General features: G+C 38.7%; 1 protein-coding gene and 1 long non-coding RNA gene across 15 annotated transcripts in view; one reads left to right on the top strand and one right to left on the bottom strand.

Moving 5' to 3' along the window:
• Positions 1–3,596, top strand: part of LOC141730435 (uncharacterized) — a 48,615-nt gene extending 45,019 nt beyond the window's left edge. Inside the window, exons 5-6 of one of the 2 annotated variants that reach the window (XR_012581929.1) lie at positions 1,186–1,335; positions 3,468–3,596. This is a non-coding gene — a long non-coding RNA (uncharacterized LOC141730435). Of the gene's footprint in view, positions 1–1,138; positions 1,336–3,467 lie in introns of both variants that reach the window. The other variant, XR_012581928.1, reaches the window with a different exon arrangement.
• Positions 1,146–27,004, bottom strand: part of LOC113459258 (zinc finger protein 804A) — a 216,857-nt gene continuing 190,998 nt past the window's right edge. For 5 of the 13 annotated variants that reach the window (XM_074548152.1, XM_074548146.1, XM_074548147.1 and 2 more), the window contains 8 exons: positions 13,416–13,449; positions 10,964–11,042; positions 10,428–10,539; positions 9,127–9,266; positions 8,622–8,749; positions 6,464–6,614; positions 2,883–5,812; positions 1,146–1,921 (listed from right to left, as the gene is read on the bottom strand). The gene's annotated coding sequence lies outside the window, so the exon portion shown is untranslated. The remainder of the gene's footprint in view (positions 1,922–2,882; positions 5,813–6,463; positions 6,615–8,621; positions 8,750–9,126; positions 9,267–10,427; positions 10,540–10,963; positions 11,043–13,415; positions 13,450–27,004) is intronic. The other 8 variants (XM_074548158.1, XM_074548156.1, XM_074548157.1 and 5 more) reach the window with 8 other exon arrangements.

Here is a 27,004-nt window from a genome sequence, read left to right as displayed (position 1 = left end):
AAGAAAAGAAAATAGAATAGAATAGAATAGAATAGAATAGAATAGAATAGAATAGAATAGAATAGAATAGAATAGAATGATTTTTCAGATTTCTGTGAACATGGAGTAAAATTCAGATGAATAGAATAGAATAGAATAGAATAGAATAGAATAGAATAGAATAGAATAGAATAGAATAGAATAGAATAGAATAGAATAGAATAATTTTTCAGATTTCTGTGAACATGGAGAAAAATTCAGATGAATAGAATAGAATGATTTTTCAGCTTTCTGTGAATGGAGAAAAATTCAGATGAAGAGAATAGAATAGAATAGAATAGAATAGAATAGAATAGAATAGAATAGAATAGAATAGAATAGAATAGAATAGAATAGAATAGAATAGAATGATTTTTCAGCTTTCTGTGAACATGGAGTAAAATTCAGATGAAGAGAATAGAATAGAATAGAATAGAATAGAATAGAATAGAATAGAATAGAATAGAATAGAATAGAATAGAATAGAATAGAATAGAATAGAATAGAAATCACCCTTCATGAGAAGCTGGAGTCAAATTCTCAGGAGCTTACTGGGCATGGTTTTGTGCCATCTTTGCTCTCAAATAATTTTCTGCACCTGTGAGGCACACAGCCCTCCCTGGGAGCAGGCACAGGGGACACATCAAATCTTTCTGCTGGCCTGAACTCACATTTTTCTGCCCCTCTTTCCTTTGCCTTCAGCAGAGCCCATAGCCTCGGGCAGAGCAGTTTCACTGTAGGCTGTGGCTACATTTGAAAATTGTGTGCCAAGTCCCATTTTGGTGAAGTGAAAGAATTAAAGATGACCTGAAGTTGGCCATAATTACTTGTGGGTTTTTTTGGCTCTGGAGATTCTATATGAGGAAGCAAAGCACAAACAGACTGTTTGTACAAACCCAGCTGTTTCTCCCAAATCTACAGCTGTATTTAATTGGTAACATCTAGCTGTTTTTTCCTTATCATCCTTGGTGTTATCCCTATCTTTGACAGGCATTTATACCAGTTCAACTCAAATTATATGTGCTTAGCAAATGGCTTGTGTTTCAGTGAAATGTGAAGACACAAAAGAACACTGAGACACGCTTGTTTATTCAAAATACTTTAGGTATATATTTTTCAGGAGAGTCCAACAGGTCTGTCTGTAATGGATTGACCTTCCTTTGACAGCAATGCTGCAGCTTCCCAGCTGCAAAATCCTCAAAAAGAACGGCTACAAGGAGAAATCAGAAGCAGCTGACTGGCCTGTGGAAGCACATGGAAGAAGTCATGATAATGTCCTTCCTGGAATGAGGAGTGAAGTGGGCCTGGTGGCTGCAGGTGCATTTGCCAAGTCAAACATCATCTACCTGCCCCACACTGACAACACACAACAGAGGCTGCTTTCAGGCAATTTTATTTCCACAGAACCATTAGACAGGAGACCCTGATTCATCCCAGGCAACAGAAACACCACAATTACACAATTATCTGGTGATTTAAAAATTAAGCTGTTTAAATGTGAAGGCATTATACCAATGAGACGCATTTAATCACACATGGAACCAGGCTCCCCCCAAGCCTGCAGCTCGTGTTAGCAGCGCTCACTGCAGCGTGGGCTTTGCTTTGTGACAGGGTCACACTTCTCTCACCCTTCCATTCAGAAAATGACTGTGCTTGCCTGTGAATTGTTGTAATCAGCACCATTTAGAAATGAGATGATGTGCTTAAATGGTGCAGAAAGAATGATCAGCCCCCAAAGCTGAACTTTAGACTTATTTTCCACAAACACCTTTGAATAATCAAGCAGTGACCATGCAGAGCACACTGTGCTGATGAAGCCTGCACAGGCTTGGCTCCTCCCTGTCACACAGGGATAACTTCTCTCATATTCCCAGCCAGAGGGGGTGGAATTTAAATGCCGAACCTGGAACAAAAATGCACTAGCTCAGAACTGGAACTGGGAAATTCAGAACAAAAACTTGTGTTCTACTACGTATAAACACCACAGGTCTGGTTACCTCCACTAGGCTAACATCTCATTAGCATTGCTCTTAAAAATATTATATATTTTTTAAAAGGCTCTTAAAAATATTATATTTTTTAATACAGGCTCTTGAAAATATTATATTTTTTTTAGAACCGTAATGATTAAACATTGTACAATTATATCTATAGAAATGTAATGACTGTTACTATTAATCACCATCAGATTTTATAGAAATGTAATGGTCTCTGTGTGTTGCTATTAATTAGTATTAATTACTGCAACATTTAATAAAAATATAATAATTTTTGTTTGTTACTACTATACAGTCTTAATTATTATGGTACTACCATAGCTGTTACATTTTATAGGAATGTAATTGAATTTGTTACTATTAATTACTGTTACATTTTGTGGAATTGCAATGGTTTCTGTTTGTTACTATTAATTAGTAATAACTACTTACATATTTCTTAGAAAAAAATCACTATTTTAATACCACAGTGGTTATATTTTATGTAAATGCAATTACTGTTGTTTTTTATTAATCATGTTAAATTACTAGTATTAGAATGATCTCATTGGTAATAATCTCCTATGATTTTGATGTGTGCTCATTTTGAGGCCTTAGGCAGTGCCCTCCCATCAGTTTCCCCTGGTAAATCCAGTGCTGCCGCCCCAAGGTCACCTCAGCAAAGGTGACTTTGCTCTACAAGTCCTTTCCAGCAGGGGAAGATGTGAGTTTGGGGTTGTCTCCTCTCCCAGAGAGGATTTTTTTCTTAATGTATGAGCCCTGGCCTTAAAATACTTCTTGCGCTATTGTGCTCAATTTTACTAAGAAACCAAAACAAAAACTTTCAGGTTTGCCAGAAAAGTGAAGTTTTTATAGCCTGCTACTCACCAGAATTTTCTAGTAGCTGCCTTATGTCTTCTCTCACACTGATTTGTTTTAATCATTAAATAGAAGTGATATTTTCTTTGGAGCTGGGGATATTTTTCTTCTCTCTGTGAGACAGGTTTGTGAAGAGAGTTAATATCTTTTATTAAAGAAACTGATAAAGTTAGAACAAAAAGAAGAATTGACCTTTCAGGCATACAAGCTGGCAGCAGTAACATTTTTATTGCATGTGCTTTTGTGAAGAAGGCCTAAAAGTGAGAGAGAGCCTCTGGAAAGTACTATAAACATGGATAAGAATGCCTAATTCAAATAACATTTCTCATATCTAGGCTGCCACTCAAGAGTCTCCTTAGACTATGGATCCTTTGGCAGGAAAGAAAACTGATTAGCACTTCACAATAGTTAGAAATTCACTGCAAGACATAATATTACAGTGGTATTTAGGACAAAATTAACTTTTTTATTATTACTTTTAATATTTTATCTAAAAATGCCCTTGTTACTTGTCCCTAATGCTTTCATGCTCACAAATATCAACTAGAGAACCAGACCAGTGTGTTCTATCTGACTGTAATCTCCCTCTTCCAGGGCTCCTCCTGTTTCAAAGCCTTGTGCATTTTGGGCTCTTTGATCCATTCACAGAGTGAGAAAATGGAAGCATCAAAGATCTTTTCTCATCTGAGAAGCTGAGAGGATGAAAAGGAAGAATGGCTGAGCAATAACAACTCCTGAAAAAGTGTGATAAAGCTGTAAATGATTTGAAAATTTTAAGGTTGACTTAGTGTAATAAAACTTAGAGCATCACTTGCTGTGGGTGACACCATCTTATTAATAATGCCTTGCTAGGAACTGCCTCATTATCATCAATATTGGTCAGGGATGTCAGCAGTGCTAACCCCAGGTGTGGATTTGTCCCCACCTCAGCACAGAGAGGATGTTGTGTGAAGGACTGCATTGCTTTAGCAAAGGAGCCTTGGCTCTTTGTTGCCATGGAAAGAAAGGCAAAACACTATTGAAAAGAAATGGTTTGCATAAAGTATACAAATGGCAAAAGAAAAATGGAAAAAAAATATCCATGCTGTATGTATATTTACCTTAAAGACAGAGAATTATGAATAAAGTGACAGAGCAGAAGAAGTACACAGTTTATAAAACAGCCCTTCACATTTCTCTTGCGCTGTGTTTGCTTTCAGTCTCAGCCACCTTCTCTTCCAAGCCAGCTCCTTACCTTAGCTAGAACTGTATTGTGCACTATATATTCAGCTTTCTTTTTGTCTGAAAATCACTTTAAACTGAACATTAGAACAGAAGGGGCTTTTTTTTTCCTACTCCCTACATCCATTACATTTGTTCCAGCCCACATTAGCACAAACCATTAGAACAGAAATGGCTAAAGAGGCACAGAACAGACCCACCAGGGTATAAGGCTGTGTCTTAGACTCTATTCAGGGGACAAGACCTGTGCTAGCCCTCAGCTATTTTCTTATTAATCCCCTTTTTGTGTTCACCATTTAATTCCAGGTAATCCCAGGCAGAGCTTTCATCCTGGGGCTTTGCTTTCTTTCTGTGTGCAGAGGGGCTTGGCTGGGTTACATGAAATCATGTGGCCAGAGGAGAAATTACTGATTTCTTTCTATGCACACCTGCTCTGAGTTACAAGTAATAAAAGCAATTACAACTTATGAACACAGAGAATTCCTAGCATAAATCAGACACTTTTACAACTACCACACTCAGCTGTCCAAAAGATAAGGGTTTTATGATATAGCACTATCAAACATGCTTTGCTTTATGAAACAGTCAAATGTTCTCATTTTTTACTTACGTGGAGTTTGCAGTACAAGGAGCTCTAATATGGGAGCAACATCAGGATTACTCATCCTCTTCCTTCCTATTTTAAAGTCTTAATGGAACTGATATTATTTGTACATTACAATGTAAAGTAGAGGCATTAAATCTTTGAGAATGAGGTCCACGTGCTGCCATTTATGAGGACACACCTGAAGAGGGGTCCAGCTTTCCCCTGAGCTGCCCTCCCTCCCTCCCCCTGTGAGCTCTCCTGCATTTCCTGCTCTTCCCTGCTGCTTTTCAGTCACAAACCTCCTCCCAGAACACCATCATCCACACCATACCTAATGCTGCTTCCAGGAAATCAGCTCCACAGGGAGAGATATCCTAATGTGTTCTTTCTGTGGTGATTTGTTCTCCAAGATGGGTCAGATTTCAGCTCAATTCCCAGGGCATGACAAATGCTTTCCGGAGTTTGGATGTGTGGTAACTTGACCTTCAGAAGGTTTTTCTTCCTGCATTAATAGCATTACTTGTGTGCTGCCACAGCCACAAGTGTTTTGTTTTTCCTAAATGTACATTAGGCATTGCCAGTTTGTTAGAAAGAGAAGACAAACAAGACAGCAATGGCCCCACTTAAGGGATGAGGATGCTAAAGTTCACCAAAGTCAAAAGAAACACCCTTATTAACCTTGGCAGATGCAGATCACACCCAGACTGATAATTGGACCATATAAGGTCCCACTAGAAATATTTTCTAAAGATAATGATTGAAATCAGATTTTTCATACCCTAATCTGTTTGTACAAGCCCTCTGCCAAAACTCACCTGAATTCTGACCATCCCCTATGGCTTCCCAATTTCGTGAGTTAGGAAATGACTGACTCAACAAAAGGGCCCCTGCCCAGGGCCATTCAGAGGTAGAAGAAAACAGTAATATGGCATGAAAAGCAGGCAGTTTAACAAGAGCTGAATAACCTGTAGAATTTAGATGCATGGTTATAAAATAATTTGAATTTTTTTTTTGATTGTTAAAGGATTTTGACACTCCAGTCATGGTCATCAGAAACTTTTAAGCTTATTTAGGCCTTTCTTCTTTCTGCTAAATAGCGTGAGAGTGATACCAATGCACAACTGCTCCTGGGCTATGGTCATGGATCAGCAGGAAAAAAAAAACAAGGAAAAAAAACAAGTAAATCATTCTATACTGAAATGATTCAAAAATGATTCAATAACACTTAAAAGGTAAGAGGCACATGCTTATTTTTGTCTTAGGAAGACACTATGGATGAAAATGATAACCATTTTAACTGCAATAATGCTGAGAACAGGAGTAACACCCACAGAGATAAATGGCTGCAGCAATCTCCCCCAATTACAGGCCAGCTGCTCTGTTCAGCACAGCTCCACAGAAGATTAAAACCACAGGCTGCAAGGTAGAAGCAAGATATTTTAAATCTCTAAAGTGCATCACTGACCAGTCTCACCAGCCTGAGTTTTGAAGCAGTGCTTGGCAAATCTGAGTCTCCTGCAGCACAGATGGATTGGGGATTTAATGCTTTGTTCCAAAGGGGCATGTATGAGCCCTTTTAGGAGGGCTGACAGTTTATCTTTGTTTAGAAATATATATATATAAATCACAAAAAACATGAGAGCAGTTCAAACTGAACACAGCCATAGAACAATTCCTAAGCACAAAAGCTTTTTCTTTACCACCATGTCATTTGCTGACCAAGCTCCCACCATCCACAGGAGCTGGCTTTGCCTCTTAGAATTCCCACCAGGACAGTACTTACAGAGCCACTTGTTAATCTGAAGGACACTGGGTAGCTCCAGTCATGATATTGTTCCATTGGTGGCATTTTAGAGTTGGTTACAGGCACTCAATTGTTCCAACCTGTAAACCACAAGCACGGACCATCCAGTCAGCCAGGTAATTCACATCTCCTGAATGACCAGGGAAAAGGAACATCAGTATTAGTGATTTCTACACTGAGTAACAGGGGCAGCACAGAAAAAATTCCCTTGGCTGGGTTAAAGCTGGGGGGTTTGTTTGGACACCTTCCTCCAGCTCCCCACATGTGCCTCCCCTGCAGCCCAGCAGGGCCATGGGGTGGGAAGGAGGGCAGGAATGCTTTTAGAGGAAACCCATTGGGAGGATGAGCAGCAGGATAATCCTCCTCGCTGTAAATCAATCCCACATCCACAGCCTCCCCTGGGAACAGCAGTGAAAATGACTTAAGAAAAATGAAGTAGTACATTATTTCTGTCTATTAATTTCAGTTTAAACAGCTGTGTTACATTTTAGCAACAGCTCCAGTTTCTAAGACAGCAATGTCATCCATTAACACTCCTCTGGTACATGTTTGTACACTTCAAGAATCTCATTTTGATGCCTCAGGTTTTAGCTGTTATATTTTTCAGATTCTGTGCTGCTTTAGTGTGTAATTCTGAGCTCCATATTAAGTGTTGGTGAGCTCTCTTCACAGAGCAGGGAGACAAAACAATTCCTTCTCTAGCTGGGGATCAAGGACAAATGATCCAAATCTCAGGCCCAAGAACATAAACAGCAGAATGAACAGAGGAAAACAAGCAGGATGGTACTGCATAACCTAAAGCTGGAATTGGACAATTAACTCCAATATGCAAATGGACCAGAACTTATAGAAGTGACAGACCCTGTGACCAGATGTCCATTTTGTGACCATTTTGGGTCCATCTTGGGTGTAGCCCTGGCTGGGCTCTTGTGCTGCCCCAGGTGGATCCACTGAGGCCTTTTAATAAATCCCTACTTTATTCTTTAACTCTGCCCAGCCTCCGTTCTAGGTCAGCCTTCACAAGGTGTCCATTCAACTTCAGTCCTTGCTGAAAGGAATGTGCTTTAGCTAGGATGGACTTTTACTAGACTTCATATAATCACTATATTTATAACATACACTATTGTTCAACTTTTTTTTTTGGTAGGGAAAAAAAAAAATCTATCTTCATTATAATCTCTCAGATGCACTCAATTCCCTGAGAAAAAAAATGTCTGTAGGATTATGGATCTCTGAAGGCAGCAGTGAATTTTCACACACACGGATACTTTCCTGCCATCAGCGATTGACACTGACCAGCTCACAGCGTTTGTCCCAGGGCAACTTGTGCGCTCACAGGAATTTCTACGGCTGTGGAAATTCAGCTGAACATATATCTCCAAAATGCAAATTCTCTGCTACATGAGAATCTCAAAAGTAACTGTGACAATTCAAGCCAGCAAGTGAGTTTTAACCCTGAATTTCTTCCTTTACAAAGTGGTTGGATATAAGCACTCCAACCACAGCAATGCACCAGGTTTGATTTCAGCAGTTTTTCACAGGGATGACAATGTTGTATAAACAAGTTCTCCAATGTTGGAGCAGAGAGCCATGGACACAATACCCCACAAACTGGGGACATTCATGCCAAGGTTCACAGCTCCTGGGTCCCTGCTAGTGAATCAGCAAAGGCAAAGCCCAGCAAATAAATAAATCCAAAGCAAAGTGCTCTTCCAACTCCCTTTCAAAACAGTTTTGCCTGGCTGCAGCTCTCTCTCCATGCTAGACTTCCACCACAGATCAGTGCTTTGTCATTTTGTCACCATTTGAAGCACTGTCATTTTAAATTATATGATAGTCACAAGAAAAGTACCTGATGTGTCCAAATGATGAACCACCATCTCCTGCCAAAAACAATAAAGTGGCAGCACTTATTTTCTGCTGGGTAAACCTCTTCATTTCTGTATTACACAAGACTTCTCTCAAAGCTGAAAAATGGCACGTTAGCAGCCCCAGAACATTTGCAACCTTGAGATCCTCCCCTTTCTGTGCTCAGCCAGGTTTAAAAATCTGATGGGAGTGGAAGCGCTGAAAGTTTTAATGTCAATATTTTTTTCCAGCACTGTTTCCAAGTCATTCATGGCTATTTAGCACATACCTCACAGAACTGTGCAGGGCACCATCTGCAAGCGTGGTACAGATTATAGAGACTGCAAACAAACAGGTGTTTGTCTCATCATCCCACTGACCATCTGAGAGATGCCTGGAACAGCAGCAGCCCATCATCTGTGGCAGAAAATGACACAACACTGCAAGCAGGCTTGGTCCAGGGACTCTTCAAAGTGAGGAATGAGGAGCATCTGCTCCAAGAGTGGGCAAAATGCACGATTTTATGCCAGAGCATAAGATTTTAAAAGCATGCTATTGGGTCAGGCTGAAGCAAACACACAAAACCACTGAAATATTCAAGTGCTCATTAGCATAAATGCAAACTGGAGTGAAACACTTCAAAAGCTGACAGTGCCAGGGGGTTTTACAGGCATTACTACAAGATTTTGTTTCATCCAAGCTTTTCTTTTATCATTATTATCTGAACATGCAACATGTCCTTGAGTTATTTCTTAAAAAAAAAAAAAAAAAGGTGTTAAAATGCTTTTGCTTACATGCACTTATAAATCCTTCTACACCAGACAAGCAGAGCTGTGTTCCATGTGCTGCAGGGGGTTATTTGTGCCAAATTCCTCTGCAGCTTGTGTGGCTGCACGTGAGTGTAGTGGATCCTGTGCCAGGATCCACTCTGAACCTGGAAAATACAAATACAAACTGCCCCTGGGACTTGGTACTCTGAGCCCATGTTAGCTCCTGGCCCCTTGTCACAGGACAGAGTTGGGGCTTCACTGGGGACCATGACCATGAGCTCCCTTCTGTCCTAGGAGATGCAAGCTCAGATTTTTGGGTGGGTAATTTTGGGAATGGCCCTTCCAGCTAGGACTGCTGAGCACAAGAAATTGGTATCTTCCACTTTTCTGTTCAATCAAGTGTCTTGTGAATTAGTTCAGCTACCAGAGATCATTTCACACAAAATTCTGAACAAAAAAATATAAAAAAACCAAACAACTTTGCAAAATTGTGGGCATTTGTCCATCATACCACACAGTTTGGTTCCAAAAATATCCAAGGAGATCTGCTCTGAAAGGATTTGCACAAGACGACTAAGAAAGCTCCTTCTAGGAAGGGAACCAGGATAGCCACAGTATGAACTGGTTTAAGGATTTTTTTTAATGCAATTTTAACAGTTATCAGCAATTTACTGTTGCCTCAAACAGAATGTATAAAAAGGCTTTCCCTCTAAGAGGTTTCCATATATGTAAATAGTGACCTAAATGTAAGCATTTTCATGACTTTCTAAAGTTTGAATGAATTACCAAGCTTTATCTTTACATTTTTCATTTTGAAGCTATAAAAAGATATTCTGTAGTTTTTCACACTGTCTCTGTGCCTGAAGATGTCTGCACAGAAGATCTCTCTGCACAGAAGCCAAATTTGAGAGATCTGGGATGAATTTTAGACAGTTCTCCAACACTGAGATTCTTCTGCATTCACACACAAATAGTGTGACACTTCAAATGCCACCAGAACTGACTGGAACAGAGCAGGAAGAAACAAGAAATTCAAATGCAGTAACTTTGGGTTTTTAATTTTTTTTTTTTTCCACTTAAGAGATCATATCAAGCTTAGTACAAATTTCAGATAATATAAGAAACACTTCTAGCCCAGAAACCCAAGCTTATGTGTTCATTTTCACTTTTTAAAAGGTGAATAATCCTCAGTGAAATATATCAAATAGTAATAAAGAATTTAAATAAAGAATTTAACCCTCTATTGCACATATTTTCACTTTCAATATCCTCCTGCATTGTTTCCAGAAGTTAGATATAACAAGATAGAGGAACATTAAACTTACCTTTTGTCGCTTTGGACTGCTCTGCTCATTTCATCACTTTTGAAAGATTATAGATTTCAGCAGGGTATGTCATTAGAATTTGTCCATAAATCAGAATGTGTCATGCTCTTCCCTGAAAAATTAAAGGACCTTTCAGCATTCCCCCTTTTAGCTAACAATAAGCTATTCACATAACAGCAATCAAATCCCCTCTCAGTTGTTATCTTGATAAATTAAACAACTTGACTTACTTCAGCTTATCAGTAAAAAGAGCTTTCTTTGAAAATGTCCATGTGGTTTTTTTTCCCTGTTCTTGGATTTTTTATTTCCAAAGTGGGGATATCAAAGCAAGTCTGAGCATGTCAGTAGCACAGTATTAAGACACACATTGATTTTTGATTTTGCCATCCCTGTTAGACAGTAGAGAGGATGAATACTGCAACAGGTCTGGAAGCAAAATTCTCAGGCTGATGAATATTAAGCAACACAAAAGCTTTCACAGTATTACAAATTCAAAGTTCACTCAAATTTACAGTATTTTAGTGTCCTTTACCTACCTTTCTTACTTATCACCTTAGTTTCTCTATCTGTGCATGAACCACTTGGTCTGGTTTACCAGAGAATTTATGAGAGTTACTGTTGAGAGGAAATAATAAAACCCAAAAATGATGAGTATAGTAAAATATAAGTTTGAAATTGCAATTCAAGTCATGCTTGCCAGATAGTCCATTAACATTTTCCAAGCTGACAAGGTCCTGCTGCTTTTACAAAGCACTAGGATTGATTTAAAACTCTGCTGACTGAGCTGGTATTCACTGCTCACTCAAAGCCACTCTGGAGATATAACTGGCATGTCAGATTTAGTATCCTCAGATAAAAAACAGAGAGCAAATGGTTTTATTGTTGGCATAACCATCACACCACTGACATTTTTCATTACGACATTACAGATTTAGCTGAGGAGAAGTAGTGACGGAGGAGAATAAGAACTGAATTCTTTCTTCCAGCTGAGCACCCTTGCCTTTCAAGTGTTAAAAAAATATATTTCTGCTTAAAAATATATAAAATTAACGGGAAAGGTCCCCAGTTTTGGTATTTAGAATCCTTTGGAACCAGAATGCATCAATATTAAAAGGCTTGGGGTTGGACAGTCACTGCTGGAGGGTCAGCACAGCAGCACAAAATGTTCCTCCATCCCCTTTTTAAGCTGCAGGGCAAATCCTCTCTTGCTGTAAGTTATCTCCAGGTGTTTACCAGCCATTAACCTCAGAGTGCTGTAATTCCTCAGCCTGTAATTAGCAGTGGTGACTAAACCTGATGCAGGCACCATCCTGCCAGCTGTCTGGGATTACAGATGCAAGGCACCTCTCCCCCTCTCCAGTCATGACAATTCATTAGTTCTGCTGTTTGGGAGCAGCTGTACCATTTGTGAGGTAATTTATTCAGATTCCCACAGAATTATTGCTGAAACGTGGGAAGATGAGGGATTTGATGAGGCTGTGTATTTACTGTCAGAGAGCACAGGTTGGATCTGTGGTCAGAAGTGATGGGAGATTATGTTTCAGGAGGAAAAGCAGCCTTTTTAAGGCAAAAAGTTTAATAAAGTCCATGAGGCAAAGGACAAAATGCTTCAGCATGTCAGTCATGTCTCACAGTGTAATCCACAAAACACCCCCAAAATTGTCCATGTGAAGTTCATTTAAATTTTCCCTTTCTGTCACAGCTTATTGAAGCATTCTTCTAAAAAGCCTCTGATATAGTCAAAGCTGATCAAAGTATGAGAACACACAAAATGCTCAGCTTGATTAGTCAGCAGGGTGGGACAAGTAAAATTCAACAGACTTAATTGCCAAGCTAAAATGGAGGGGATTTAGAATTTAGGGATTGAAGCTGTGCTCAGAGAAGTAACATCAATGTGTGTTTTCTGAAAAGACCTGGAACAAACCCACAACACTTGGAGAACTCAGTGTAAAACTTGTGTCTCTTCTCTAGCCCCAGTGATAACACCCACATCTGCACATGGCAAAGTTTGGGGAGGAACTTTCATTTTACTTCCCATCAATACAACACCAGCAGAGCAGCCACACCAAGCTGGACCCAAGGCCAGTCTGTAACTTCAATAAAACATCTCACTTTTTTTTCACTGCAATAATATTTGCCATAATTCTTTCATATATAAATTGATATAACCACGGCCCCCACGACTGACTGGAACTGAGGATGCTCAGCTGCTTCTGGTGCCAAATTTTCCTGCAGATTTGACTTAGCCTTTCACCCAGCTTTAGCATTTAAATATATCCACACATTGAGTACACTGATATGTTTCCAGCAATGAAATGTCAAAAACACTGACAACCTCTTCATGGTCTTAAATCCAATATCCTGTGGCCTCACTGACTTCTGGATTTTAATTTGCTATCCCAGTGCACAGTAATTTCTGGTTATCTCTGTCACACTCTTAAGCACATCTCAAGATGAAATTTTGGCAGGTTGTCATGTTTGTTAAGAACAGGTGCTCTGACTTTTTGCAGCTGGGTTTTTTTTCTCCTATCTGTTCTCTGAAAGTGGGCTCTGTGTGTTTGTGAACCATCTCTGACCATCTGAATATGTAGATCTTTTAATCCCCATTTTCATACGTACATGCACAGACATTAATTTTAATCAGGGAAAGCTAAGATGAAATACCAATAAAAGAGGAGTTGTTAGGCATGACATTTCATTTATGGATGTAGCTGAGAAGATTAATGTCTGAGCCAGCAGCCTGTCCATTACCACCTTCCACTGCTGAGGAGCAGCATCGTGTGCAACAACTGAACACGAGAAATTCTCACTCGCCACATCACTCCCTTGCCCTCAATTTCTCTGTGCAATACTGTTAATTAAACCATGAAGACCAGATCATTTTCAGTGAGGAATTCTGCCTGATCCTTTTTCAGGACACATCAGTTCATGCACATTTTTGTATTTGCTCTTGATTAATATTTTAAATTTCTTTAATGTGTGACACACCTGCAGGAAGGTCAGTTCCCCAGGACTCTGCTCACTGAAAGAAAAAGTCAAAGTAAAGGAATGCACCTGTAAGCTGAGATCAGCTAAAAGATTGAAATAATTTCCTTTGAGTACTTTATGTGGTTTTCAAGTCTGGTCCCATTTTATAATGGAGTTTTATATTTTTATATTTTATATTTTTATAATGGAGTTTTCCCCTCATTATACAGAAAGCTACTTTTGGCTGGATACACTGAGAAAAATTATAAACTCCTTTTTAACTAGTTCACCTGGCCCAGTAACAAGAACAGAAATGAAAAAAAAATGCTAAGAGTGAAAACAAAGTGAATTTTACAGAAAATACTGCACGTATACCTTATATAAGAAATGCTTTTACAAATAATTATCCATAATCTAGAAAGAGTAAGGAATAACACAGCAAAGACTTTGAATGGTACCAGTTATGGCTGAAACACCTTCCTTCAAAGCAGCTCTCCTCTTCTGAAACCATTCTGTAAATTCCATAAGGATGGCAGTAGCCAGAGAGCCCAGCAGTTCTGATTAAAAATGGCAATGAGGAAATGTGATAGCAGGAGCTCCATCTGCAATGGTAAGGCCTTAACATGTGTACAGGTAGGAAAAAACCAAAAAAACAAACCAGCAGACTGGGTAGAGAACAACTCTATTGCTCCCCACTCCTCCACATTCAGGGATCTAAAAACAAATCTATTTAAGTAGCAGGAGAAGAGAAAGACAGAAATTAGAGGAATCACACAGAATCATAGAATACTTTGGTTGGAAGGGACCTTAAAGCTCATCCAATGCCAACCTCATGCCATGGGCAGGGAGACCTTCCACTAAACCAGGTTATTCAAATTTCTATTCAGGTTTGCCTTGAACACTTGCAAGAACCCACAACTTCTCTGGGCAACCTGTGCCAGTGCCCCACCACCCTCTGAATAAAGAATTTCTTCCTAATATATAATCTCAACCTGCCTTTTCTCATTTTAAAGCCATTAGTCCTTGTAGGAGAAGGGAGAATATTGCTGAAAGTATATGCAGATTTGTTTCCAGATGTCATTTCCAGAATGATTATTCTACAACTAAGTTAGGAACTGATCCTTAGTGACTTGGGTCCCTTTTATTCTCCAACCTCTCTATCCACACTGCTAAATTAATTTCTTGCTCCTAATAGGAAATGAGAAAATATACTTTTTAGGGGAAAAATTATTATATATCAAGTACAACACTTGGAAATGAAGAAAAATCCATTTTATTTTAATGTCTTTTAAACAGGGTGATATCTTTGAATTTTGCCTCAGGTGAGCATTTTAACAGATTTAAAAGCAAAAAAAAAAGCATTGCCTAAGTTACCTAGCACGTAAAGGGATATCCCTAAGAAAAGGATTTATTTCCACACCAGATTAGAGGCAAAACAAAGGTTAAGCAGATTATGACATGATACCCATGGGGGTGAAAAAGGGAATATTAAGATTGTATTTTTTTCCCCATGAATGCAAATAGATTCACTGCAATAGTTTTAATGCTGCCTTATGTTTAAAAAAATAATCCTGCTGTAAGTGCAGCGATCAAAGATATTTTTAACACCTCAGAGAAGGAATTCCTTGCATGTCCTAGGTGATCCCCAGTACAGCAACCATGTACCAGCACAGAAAGTGTTGTCCCAGTAATCTGAGCTTCTACACAATTTCACATCTACATCATGTGTACAACAAGATTATTGCATCATTAACTCAAATTAATAACTCAAATTATTAATTCAAATCCATTATTTGCAACATTTACGAAGCCTCTGGAATTCAGAGGGGTTAGATATGTTCAGTCACTGTCAAGGACTTCATCCCTTGTCTGTGGATACTGTTCAAAAGCCAGTGAGAAAATCCACAGAAAATACAACAGATTTGTTTGCTCTACTCAGCAAGGAGTAAAAAGGCCACCTCTGATTTTATCAAATGCTGCCTTGATGTCCAGCAATGTTGTGTGTATTTTAAGCACCTAAGTACTTCACTAAACACTTTTCTACCATCTATCATGGATCAATACCTCAAAACTTCTTGACACCCTTTCCAATTTTATAAAGGGGGAGCTTCACACTGAGCTAGCTTGACTTGGGAAAGTGTTACTAGAGAAAATCACTGGAGAATGATTTTGTTGGCAGGGAAAAATAGGTTTCCTGAGCTTCCCTCTTCGAGGAAATGCACTGGCTGCCACCAGCAGGTATTTCTATTTCAGCACTCAGCTCTCCCCCCTGCTCACAGCCACATCCTCTCTGCAGCTCCCAAATGTCACACACTGGGCAGACACCTGAACATCTGCCTCATTGCTTGTTACTGCAATTGTCTCTGCTAACAAAAAAAGAACTCAAAGCCAATTTTTCCACCAGGAGTATCTGTCATCACCTTGGACTCCACATGTAATGCACTTGGAAAATGCAGAGTAAGGTGTCTGACACGAGGGTTGCTCCACCATAAAAATCTCTTTTTTTTTTTCTGCCATGCCTATTGTGCTGAACAGAAAATGAGGTGTTTGTGCTGAAATAGAATGTGCTTGTTTGTGGATAGGAGTCAACATGTTAAACAGCTCCCTGGAGCATTTAAGAGAGAAGAAAAATGATAATTCCAGGGAAGAAGCAATATCACAGGGAAAACACAAAGCAACACCTGAACAACCTTACCTTTTAATATTTTTTTATAAATTGATGCTCTACTGGAATTAAGGAGACTAAGGAAATCTCTGCTGCCCACCTCATGCCTGCACATGAGGATGAGCAGTTCAGATGTGGGGTGACCATGCTGGGACTGTGCTGGCAGCTTTCTGACCACAAACAAAAATCAATATCCAACTTTAAGTACCACAACAATCCATATCCAACATTAACTACCACAAAAACCCAAATCCAACATTAAGTACCACAACAATTCATATCCAACATGAACTACCACAAAAACCCAAATCCAACATTAAGTACCACAAAATACGATATCCAACACTAAGTATCACAAAAAACCAAATCCAGCATTAGGTTTTCTACTGTTCAAGTCATGTGGCAGAAGCAAAGATGCAGTGACTCTAACATCCAGTTTTCATAGAAAGGGAACATGAATTACTTTTAACAAAACACAGTATAGACAGATCAGCACAATTACAAAAGTCAGACTAGCAACAGCATCTGGTACTAGCTATCAGAATTGTCTTTTAAAAGAAATACCTGGAGACTAAGTGCAAAAATCCAGTCCAGTAGAGTTCCTCCCAGTGTTATCCCTCTGCCAAGCCAGCATGCTTTTAAAGTTATAATCATTATTATTTCTACACCTTCTTTCATGTGAGAATTACAAAGTACTCCAATAAACAATTCCAGTTAGTAAAAAAGAAAGGGGAGATTTAATTTTTTTAAGTTTTTTTTTTGCTAATCAAGCCATCAGATTCTCTTAAGATGCAGGTGTCATTCTCATTCCTGCTGTAGGCTTGCTGAGTGGTTGTGAGGAAATTATTTGTGTCCTTTGTGCTTTAGCTCTCTATTCATTAAACTGAGATAACAGCACTTCCTTTCTCTGACCTTTTGTGCATTTTCTCTGAAGCCCATTGTAAATTTTACTGGGCATGTGCTGTGTCTTATTATGTGAAAATTCAGTATCTATTAAAGCCTTCATTTCAGCTGGAACCTTAAACAACAGCTAGAGAAGAAATCATAACACACAGACGTTTCAGGTGGAATAAATGGGTAACTTGTTAATTTCTTTTAAAATGCAACGTGCTTCAGCTGGGAAGATTTAAGATGAATGACAGTATAAAATAGATATTTTAATTCTGTGCTTTGTAACGCCACATCCTCTTATAGGCATCCAATATTAATGTGGAAATCTCTCTCAGAATACAAGATATTACTTCTAGCAACCAAAGCAGCATTGATTACCCCATGTATCCTTTTTAAGCCCTTCATTTTATAGACTGAAAGTTATTTTTAAGGCACAATCTTGAAGAAAGGGATTTTTGATAGAGCAGACAAAGGCAGTAGACAATAAATATTTAATAGGTGACCAATAGTTATATCAGGATTGATCTGCTAAAAACACTCCTCAAAAATACAGCACATTTCCAAAACCACCCCTATAAATCAAAGCAAACAAAAGCAGAAAAAAAGAAAAGAGTCCTGGCTGTGGTTAGAGATGCACAGCATCACTTCTGAGACTTAATTTTCAGAATTTTCCTGTTCCCTGACACCTTCCCTCCTCAGGGGGCTGAATCCCAATGCCAAGGGCCAGCATTCCTGGGATCAGGTGCAATATTCCCTTCACTGGCAGAGTCTGACAACAGAACAAATGTTTAATACATACCAAGAAATGAGCAAGGATGATGGCAAAGCCCAGGCTGACCCCTGTCTTTAAGCAGCTTATTTTGCTGTATTTCAGACCTAGTGACACACTGGAAAGCTGCACCTTCAGGATCATGAACCTGATGGATAAAATATTCCTTGGCATCCACTTCTACTACTGAAGAAATAAAAATGCTCTGAGTAAAACAAAGTCAGGAAGATGAAAAGTAATTTTCTCTGAAAACAGTCCTTTCCTGTCCTACCCTGCTAAACTGAATAAGGAAAATATTTTTTTTTCCCACCTCTCCTCTCAGAAAATAGACTCATCATTTCCTTTTGCTTTGTTGCTCTTGTTTTCACCTTTGCCTGGAGTCAATCTTTGGATATGAAAGGCTTTTCAGATGCACCCACAGAAGTCAGCAGTGTTACACTACAGAGTACAAAACCAGCTGCAGTAAATTGATTTCAGTGTTATCCCTTATTTCTATTGTTTAATAAAAAAGAATTTTTTTCTCTGACCAGTTTTCTTAAGGATAAAACACAGGGATAAAGAGCAAGGAGATGGACAGGCTGCAGTGTCTGCAATGCTGGCTTGTACCATGCAATCTTCAAGTGCTGGCCTTCAGATTCCTGGTTATTTAAAACAGAACTTTTAAAGTTATTTCTTCTAAAAGATGAAGTCACACTGAAAAAGGTTACCATTTCTATTGCCAGCAGGCACTATTTTCAGAAGAAATAAAAGAGATTGAAATTCCTGAAGAACTTCTGCTTTGTGAGGTATTAATTTTGTCTATTGTTTTGTGTGGAAAATTACCTGATTTTTTTAAAGGTCTTTTTCAAGTACTAAGTTGCCTGCATTCACCTTCTAGTTTAGAAGTACATTATAAAGATGCTAAAAAGTAATTTAATATTTTAGTATAATAAATTCTAGAACCACAGAATTATTTGGGTTGGAAGTGACTAAAGATCTTGTAGTCCTGACCCCTCTACCATGGGTAGGAATGCCAGTAATGTTCATTAATGCCAGTAAAGTTCATTAATGTAACAGCAGCAGGGCTAATGTAGCTTTATACAACTGGCTGCTGTCTTCAGGATGGGTCTCTTGGAGCCTGCAAACTGCACAGCACTGAAATTCATAAACTGGAAAGACCTGCAAATACTTAAGTAGAAAAACAATCAATAAAAATCCTATGGACTTGAAAATAGAGGAATAATATAAGGTTTTCTGGGCAGAAAAAGCATCAATGATATGCAGATGGAAAAGCATTATTCAAAGACAAGACACTTGGGAAATAAATCTGTTTGCATCTCTACATGCCTGTTATTCTGCTACAAAAATAATTGCAATCTATATTGTCTCTAGGTGCCTCAGTAAAATATAAAGATCATACTAAAATTAGAAACTACTGCTAGTAATAAATCCATTGTCTTTGTCGCCAAAGCTGAAGTCACAAAGCCACCTCCAGCTCCACACATCCCACCTGCCTGGCCTCCTCTCCCCTTCCTCAGAGAACACTTCATGTCTAAACAGCTTCTGTGAGGTAAAACCAAAAACCCACCAGGTACATCACTCATTGCCCATCACTCATTCATATTTTAACAGTGGGAAAGGTCCTTCAACCCAAACCAAGAAGGAGACAGCAAATACCAGGAGTAAAGAGCTCTTATGTTTGGGTTTGGCTTTTTTTTTAATGTGGCAGCTATCATAAATAAAAGCTCAGAGCTGCACAATGAGAAGTAGAAAAGGTCTTGCTCAAAAAATGTGGAAGAACTTTGGCTTTCTGATACAAAACTCTTGAAGTATTAGAAAAAGTGGGAAAAAACACTCAAACAAACAACTGAACAGGTAAATTAGTTAACTAATAACCAAATAAAGGTGTAAACCTTCCCCCCAGTTAGCACATTGGGAATGCCTGAGAGAGGAGGTCTATTTGAAACAGTATTTTGGAAAAAGGAAAATGTTCTGGGAGTGTGCAAGACAGGGCCTAAGGCTGAGAACTGACAGCTAATTAGTTATAAACTTGTAAATGAATATGACAGCAAAGAATGTTATTGTGATTTTACACCCTGTTAATAAAGATTTTATTCTGCGGACAACACAGCTAATTAAATGTCTTCCATTGACAACTTCCATCAAACCCACCTGATGCAACCCAGACAGACACAGAAGAACTGAAGGGAGTTTTGGGCAGAGAGAAAAAAAGCATTGCCAACTCCATGTGAAGGAACATTTCAAAAACTTTAATTAGGGGGTTGAACAAGATGTGCCTTCAGCCTCAGTCTGTTATTCTGCAACTCTCAATTGTTCAGACAGCTCAAGAGACACAAACAACAGACAGAAAACGCAGAGCACAGACAGAAGGTACATTTCACACACTAAAACTGTTCTTTGGGATAGTGAAACAGCCTGAAAATACAGAGTTTGTGTGAGTGAATGCAACACTTAGGACACTCTCAGTCAGGGGAGTCCTGCACCCAACTGAGAATTATGGGAGGTCTGTTGGATGGAAAAGTGTCAAAATTTAACTTAAAGATGTGTTATTCTTGTTGGAACATCTTGGGGAAAATTCAGAAGCTTTTCTATAACTCACTCTCAAAAAGGAGAGGGTCAATGTTTCTTTGCCAGCATCACGGGGTAGGAAATATACATTTTCTTCACATCTAAACTCAGCTCATAACCAGCTCCTATAACCACAGAGGCCTGATCCCCATGCAAACCACTTTAAATCAGAAACATCCATTTCAAGAACTGTCACAAGCACACCATTGGGAATTGCACAGAATTTTCATGGCAAGCTTAATAATTACTTTGCCCTCTTTCCATATCCTGCCCTTGTTTCTCTGCATTGGGTGGGGAAAGGAAATAATCTCATCAGATACCATTGAATGTACTCAAGGAAACAGAAATCATTCCTGCACAGAATCCCAGTTTGTTGCTAATCCACCCAGGGAAAGAATATCCCCATATTTTTTTGCATAATGAAGAAAAGACAGATAAAGCAGAAAAAACCTCACTAGCTATTTAGGCATTTGTCATAGCTATAAAATATTTGTCCTTCAGGGGATATTCCTGAATGGCTTGTGTTGGCAGTAGTCTGGAACGCGAGGGGACTTAGCTACTCTGCAGTTTTCATATTTCTGTCCCAATTTTGCATTTAATTTCAGCCCTATTTTTTCTCCTGTAAAATCACAAAAACTAATAATATATTTTAAAAAAAAGTAATAATAAGCTCTGTATACTTAAATATATATATTAACACATATATATGTGTGCATAGACATACAATAATTCACTTAGCAGTCAAACAAGTCCTCAACATCTTTACATTGGCCTAAGGAAGGAAATGATAAAAACCAGTGGCAAGTGCAACTTCAAATAGAGGACACAGAGCCAATTTAGTTCATTACCAAGAGAGTCATCTGTAGAAAGGTTTTCAGGCATCACAGCTAGCAGCAGTGCAAACATCTACTTTCCTTCAGGAAGCCCTTGTTTAATGAATATTAACCCATTTAATGCATATCTGTTTGGATTTCGCTAGACTGTGAGGAAACTTTCATGATCCACTCAGACATAAGAAATCCATATGTAAAACTGAAGCGATATCAGCTGACAATCTTATTTATAATGAAGGTTGCAGTATCATGTCAATATTAAGAAACTAATTTCTCACTCTATTTCCCCCCTGCAATTTTTTGAGATTTAACCGATCGCTCCTGAGCTTTAATTTTGAGCTCCGCTGAACTGTTGTTGATGTTCCATTTCAAAAAGGTAAAAAAAAAAAGAAAAGAAAAAAGAAAGAAGAACATGTGTGAACTGGGGTCTTTCTCCTGCAGCCTAATGGTGCAACTGATTCAGACTTCCAGCCTTCTAAGCAGCCCTCAAATGGTGACTTACAAGCTTTGCTGGATAAGGAGATCAACACTAACCTTGATTTTTTTTCTTGACTAAAAAGCCACCACCATGAATGGAAAGACCAAGTCTGTGTCCACGTGTGGAGGTATTTCCTTGCACTTATATTTTACATACATTTGGTGTATATGCAAGGAATGTATTTTGGCTATTCATCCTTCAAAGCACATTCTTGGGAGAATGTGATTAAGAAGTTAGAGTTTGGAGAAGAAATAACATATAGTTTTATCTGCTATATCTGCTTTGCAGTCTTAGATGCTTATTCTTCTGTCTAATTTTCTTAAAAGGTGGACTAAAGCATGCTCAAGGTTTTTGATAGAATCTTCAAAGTAGGTAGCTACAAAAAATCCCAGCCACACCACAAACCACTGTTGATTACTGGTTATCATATCTCACTAAAACTGAGTTTAAATACACGCTGCAGAATGAGTTTTTGTGATCAGGATATCACCAGAATCAATCAATACAAAATTACTCATTTAAAAAATACCATTGGAGAGGGATAAGGTTATGGTTAGAAGAAATAAAATTGTTCTGCAATGACAATCAACATGGTTTTGTTCTAGAATCCAAATTCTCATATACCTATATAGATAAAATAATAAAGCTCTTCAGCTTTGTTGTAAGGCTGTTTGAATATTGCCTTACAAAGTTACTTATGAAGCATTTCTATGATTATCAGAATAATTTTAAAGCTGTATTTTTATGTACTTGTGGCAGAACCTTACTAATCCCATTAAGTGTATCCTGTTTCTGCAGTGCCAGCAATTTCAGCCCTGCTAATGAAATGAGTCAGCTCTTCAGCTCTGAGCCCCCTTTCATCCCACAAGATCAAAAGTTTCCTACAAGAATTAAACAGATGGAGAGGGAAGAGACTTCCACATTTCCCTGCTTTTAGGTGTAGAGGTTTGGATACCACAAAGTCTTTCCAAAGACAAAGTTTGCTCCCAAGCAGGAAGACCCCAAGTACGAATATATGGAATATGTCAAGCACTGTTTCAAACAATGTGGATTTTTAGCCCAACATCACAGAACTAAAACAAAGGCAATGTGACAGTATAGGGTACATTAGAATAATAGAAACAGAATGACAGGCTTGCAGAAGGGTGAGGAATATTTAACTAAGATGTAGGAAAGATTACTTTGGAGCAGCACATACATTAGTTCCCCTGTGGAGCTGTAATAGTTTCCAGTGTATAGTTTTGCTTCTTTCCCCACAAAGTTATATATTGTTTTTCAAGGTCGGGTATTTTTCCTCCTTAAAATGCAATCAAAATGCCTACATTGTTTATAGTTAATGGCTTCTGGAAGACCAGCAATATTTTAAGCTTACATGATATGTTCCCCTTGCTCTCAGCCAAAGGCCCATCACCTTTTCCATTCCTTCAGCATTACAATTTAATTACTGTGGAAACTACATAAACAAGCTGCATTTATTAATAAATACAAATCAAAATGTCTAAAGTAAATTATTGATATGCCATATTATCTCAGCTTTTCTGTGGAAATCCTCATAAAAATAATCTAAATTTTGACAGCCTGACTTCCAGGATTTTATATTATAGCTCTCAGTAGGACACAATTGTTCATAGATATGTTAACCTTTGAATAAATTCTCTTTAAGCAAATGTAATGTCTCCATCCACATCCATATTTTGAAGGTTATATTTTAAATTGCAATAGATTTGTGCATTTTCTTGCACTGAAAAGGTTTAGATATTTAGAGATATTCTGGAAGGAAATTACAGAAGACAGACACAGATATAATTTAAAATTATATCTATAGTATATAATTTATACATGTAAGTTATAGATTTATATTTATACATAGAAATAATATATAGAGAGTATATAAATTTATACACATAAATTCTATCTAAAACTATAATTTTTATAATGTTAATTATTTTTATATATTATCCTAGCAGCTGCCAGCACACCACAGCTGGCAATCTCCCTAATTTCATATACACCCCACAGCAATGCTGTGTGCATGTGAGCTTCCAGATCCTCCTCACATTCCTGCCACTTCCCTGTTCAGCTTCATACCCCTAAAGATACCAGCACCCTCGTCCTGAAAATAATTAGGGGCCCAACATAAACACGCCAGTGACTTTTTTACCTTTTTAAACAACCTTTTCAAGTAATTACAGCATCTCCCTGCACAGTGCCCGTGCAGGATTAAGGCAGCTAACCATATCTGTCAGAGGAATTTATGTGTCACCAGCAGTGCCCCGTCACCACAGAGAAACGATGGCTGGAAAGAATCTAAATCACTGTTAGAGCAATCTCAAAGTACAATGTTGTAATTACAATTTGAATTTCAAATAGAGAATACAGGGAACGATACATCCTCTCTGGGACAACTTCTGCTAGCCTTGCTGCCTTCAATTTTTGCGAGGTTTTTTATTAGAAAATAGTATTTTCCATTATTTTTATAACACATTGACACACTGCAAATGCATTTCTACAGGCAGAATACACAATGCTATGAATACATTTACATTTACTGTGAATATTTAAAGAGGAAAGGCCTGGATATAATCACAGAAGAGTTATTTCTAAGCTGTTATATTTTTGCATTTTATCTGTGCATTCCACTGGAGCTGAAAATCAGTGGGGAAATAAATCACCAGCACTTTCTGACTACACCTTCAGGCTCTGTCAATTTGCTTGAAATATATCAGATGATCCTGACTGGTAAGAAATAATACACCTGCTCCAACAAAAGATCTAATCCTGCTGTCCCTGCTCCCACTCCCCTGACAGGGCTGGGAGCAGGAGCCTGGCTCTCCATCCTTCCCCACGTCCCCTCCTTCCGTTTCAGCCAAGTTTAGTTTTGTCTGCACTTCTTCCAGAAGCCCAACACACAAACTTCATTCTTCATGCACTGAACGCCACTCAGAACTGCGGATCTTTACCTGGATCTAGCAGAACAAATATTAAGGACATCAGCTGTTGCCCTCTCCTGAAAATATCTGAAATTCTGTATTAGCAGCTGCCATTAATTGGAGCAAAATTAACGAGGGTTTGATGAAGTGCAGAGAAATACCTTCCTTGTGCCCTACCCTCCAGACTGCAGTGTTTAATGTGCTGAAGGTAAAATTGATCCTTCTCTACCTGGATATGTAAGAAGTCCTGTGGAATTGTTCTTTACACTGGCACAGGCTGATGGTGGATGAGCTATTTATCCTCCAGCAATCTAACAACTAGAGCAGATATTTCTGTTTCTAAAGAACAAGAGAAAGGGGGTTGGGGGCTTCCCTCTCCTACCATCAACCCTTCATTTTGGTGAGTTTGTTAAATTAAAGAATTTTCTATCTAGGGTCTTTGCCAAGATCGTGTTTCACCCTAGCTCTTAAGACAAACCTCAGCCAAGATTATTCTTAGCCCTTGGAAGACTTGTGGTGTTTCCTCTCAAACTGGAATTTGTTTGAAGTAAAAAGTTTTTTTGGCCAAGAATATTTAATGCCCAGCTATAAAAAAGAATGCCTCTTTAAAGAATAAAGTGTTTTTTCAAGGCACTTGATAATATGCTTTTTCCCAACTCTTACACAGAAGAATCAAACACAGTGGCTACTGTGATGACCAAACATTCCTCTGGAATCTCACTTTTGAGCAGAAATATGTATCTAGGAAAAGTGAATGGCAATCCTCATGACAGGTTTATTATTCCCATTTCAAACTCCTCATAGCAACATACCAGCCTTCCTAATTAACAAACAAGCAATTCAGTTTCTCCAGTTAAAAACACAGATGTTACCAAGATCTGTTGGGAGATTTCCAGGCATGCTTTGTTCTGCCAGTTTAGCCAAGTTCTCTCCCTAACTTTAAAGGCCTTCAGTTCTTCTCATTGTTTGGTGGTCTGGTGTTGGTTTTGCTGCTGGTTTTGTTTATTCACTTGGGGGTTTTGTGATTTTCTGTTTGTTTCTACACAGTATCAGCTGCCTGTGCTCTGTCTATACTTATACTTCTTTCCCTTACCCAAGAAATTCAAGACTGTCTGTATTTTTTATCCCTGTGAATAAACAGATATTCTGTATTTCTCATATCTCTGATTTCTCATTAATCAAACTCAGGGGACCCTGCATGGTGTTATCCTCCCACACCTTTTCCTTACCACACCCGTGCAGTTAATACTGAAGGACGTGTTGGCAACATCCAGAATTCATTAACCGGCTTTAGCACCTTTTAATTATAACCGCAGAGTAACTAACCATGCTGCCAATGCTTTTTATTATTCCAGCTACCTTCTCCAAATCGAGCTCCACATGCAAATGTGGAGAGGGGAGCACAACAGCTCCCCTGTCATCAACACCCAGCGCAGCACACGCGTCCCCAGCCAGGGCTGCAACAGGCAGCCAGTAATTGTGTGATGTAAGGATGTTCAACCCCGTGCCTGCCTGACCTTTTACAACTGCTCTGCAGTCAAACCACACCTGCAGCAGCTCTGAAGCGTTTGATACAGGCTGTTCATACTTTGCACAGCCAAAATCTGTGTGTGTGTGTGAAGCCCAGCATCTGCAACAGAGTGCAGCAGGTGTGTGGCTTCAGAGTTGTCTGACACTGCACATCTGGTTTCCTTCTGGCATGCCCCTGTTACACCTGCAATTCACACCAGTACAGTATTAGATTATAGCTTATTCCAATGTATTTTGGACCAGAAAACATGGACAAAACAGGCAGGAGTGGCCTATGTTATTGACTTTGCAGTTTTTTGATAAGGAAGCACATGCTGCATGGCTGAGATGCTAATGGGGCAAACACTCAAGGCTCCCACACTCTTAAATCCACACTTGTGGGAGGTAATGAATTAGTAACACAACCCAGAACTTCAATCAGGAGCTGCTTTTGATCCTGAACTAATCAATACTTGCAGCACTTACACTCAGCATCCTCCAAACTGGTGTATTCCTTAGAAAGCACTAGTGGAAAAACAGTGCAAAACACTAGACCATCTACTACTTATGGGTAATCTCCAAAATCCCAGCTACAAAGTGATGATTTTACAACATCCCCTGTACTAGAGAAGAGAAAGAGAGAAAGAGAGAAAGAGAGAAAGAGAGAAAGAGAGAAGAGAGAAGAGAAAGAGAGAAAGAGAGAAAGAGAGAAAGAGAGAAAGAGAGAAAGAGAGAAAGAGAGAAAGAGAGAGAAGAGAGAAAGAGAGAAGAGAGAAGAGAGAGAGAGAGAAAGAGAGAGAGAGAGAAAGAGAGAAAGAGAGAAAGAGAGAAAGAGAGAAAGAGAGAAAGAGAGAAAGAGAGAAAGAGAAAGGAGAAGAGAATAATAGATTTTTTAGCTCATCTTACAAGGCAGCTGCACACTCCTGAACATCTGGCCCTAACCCTTCAATAGTTAAAGCTGCAAGCA

This window comes from Zonotrichia albicollis, chromosome 10 (genome assembly GCF_047830755.1).
Source record: "Zonotrichia albicollis isolate bZonAlb1 chromosome 10, bZonAlb1.hap1, whole genome shotgun sequence".
Lineage (NCBI taxonomy): Eukaryota > Metazoa > Chordata > Aves > Passeriformes > Passerellidae > Zonotrichia > Zonotrichia albicollis.
The sequence above is the reverse complement of the archived record's forward strand: the minus strand, read 5'-3'. Positions and strand labels throughout refer to the sequence as shown.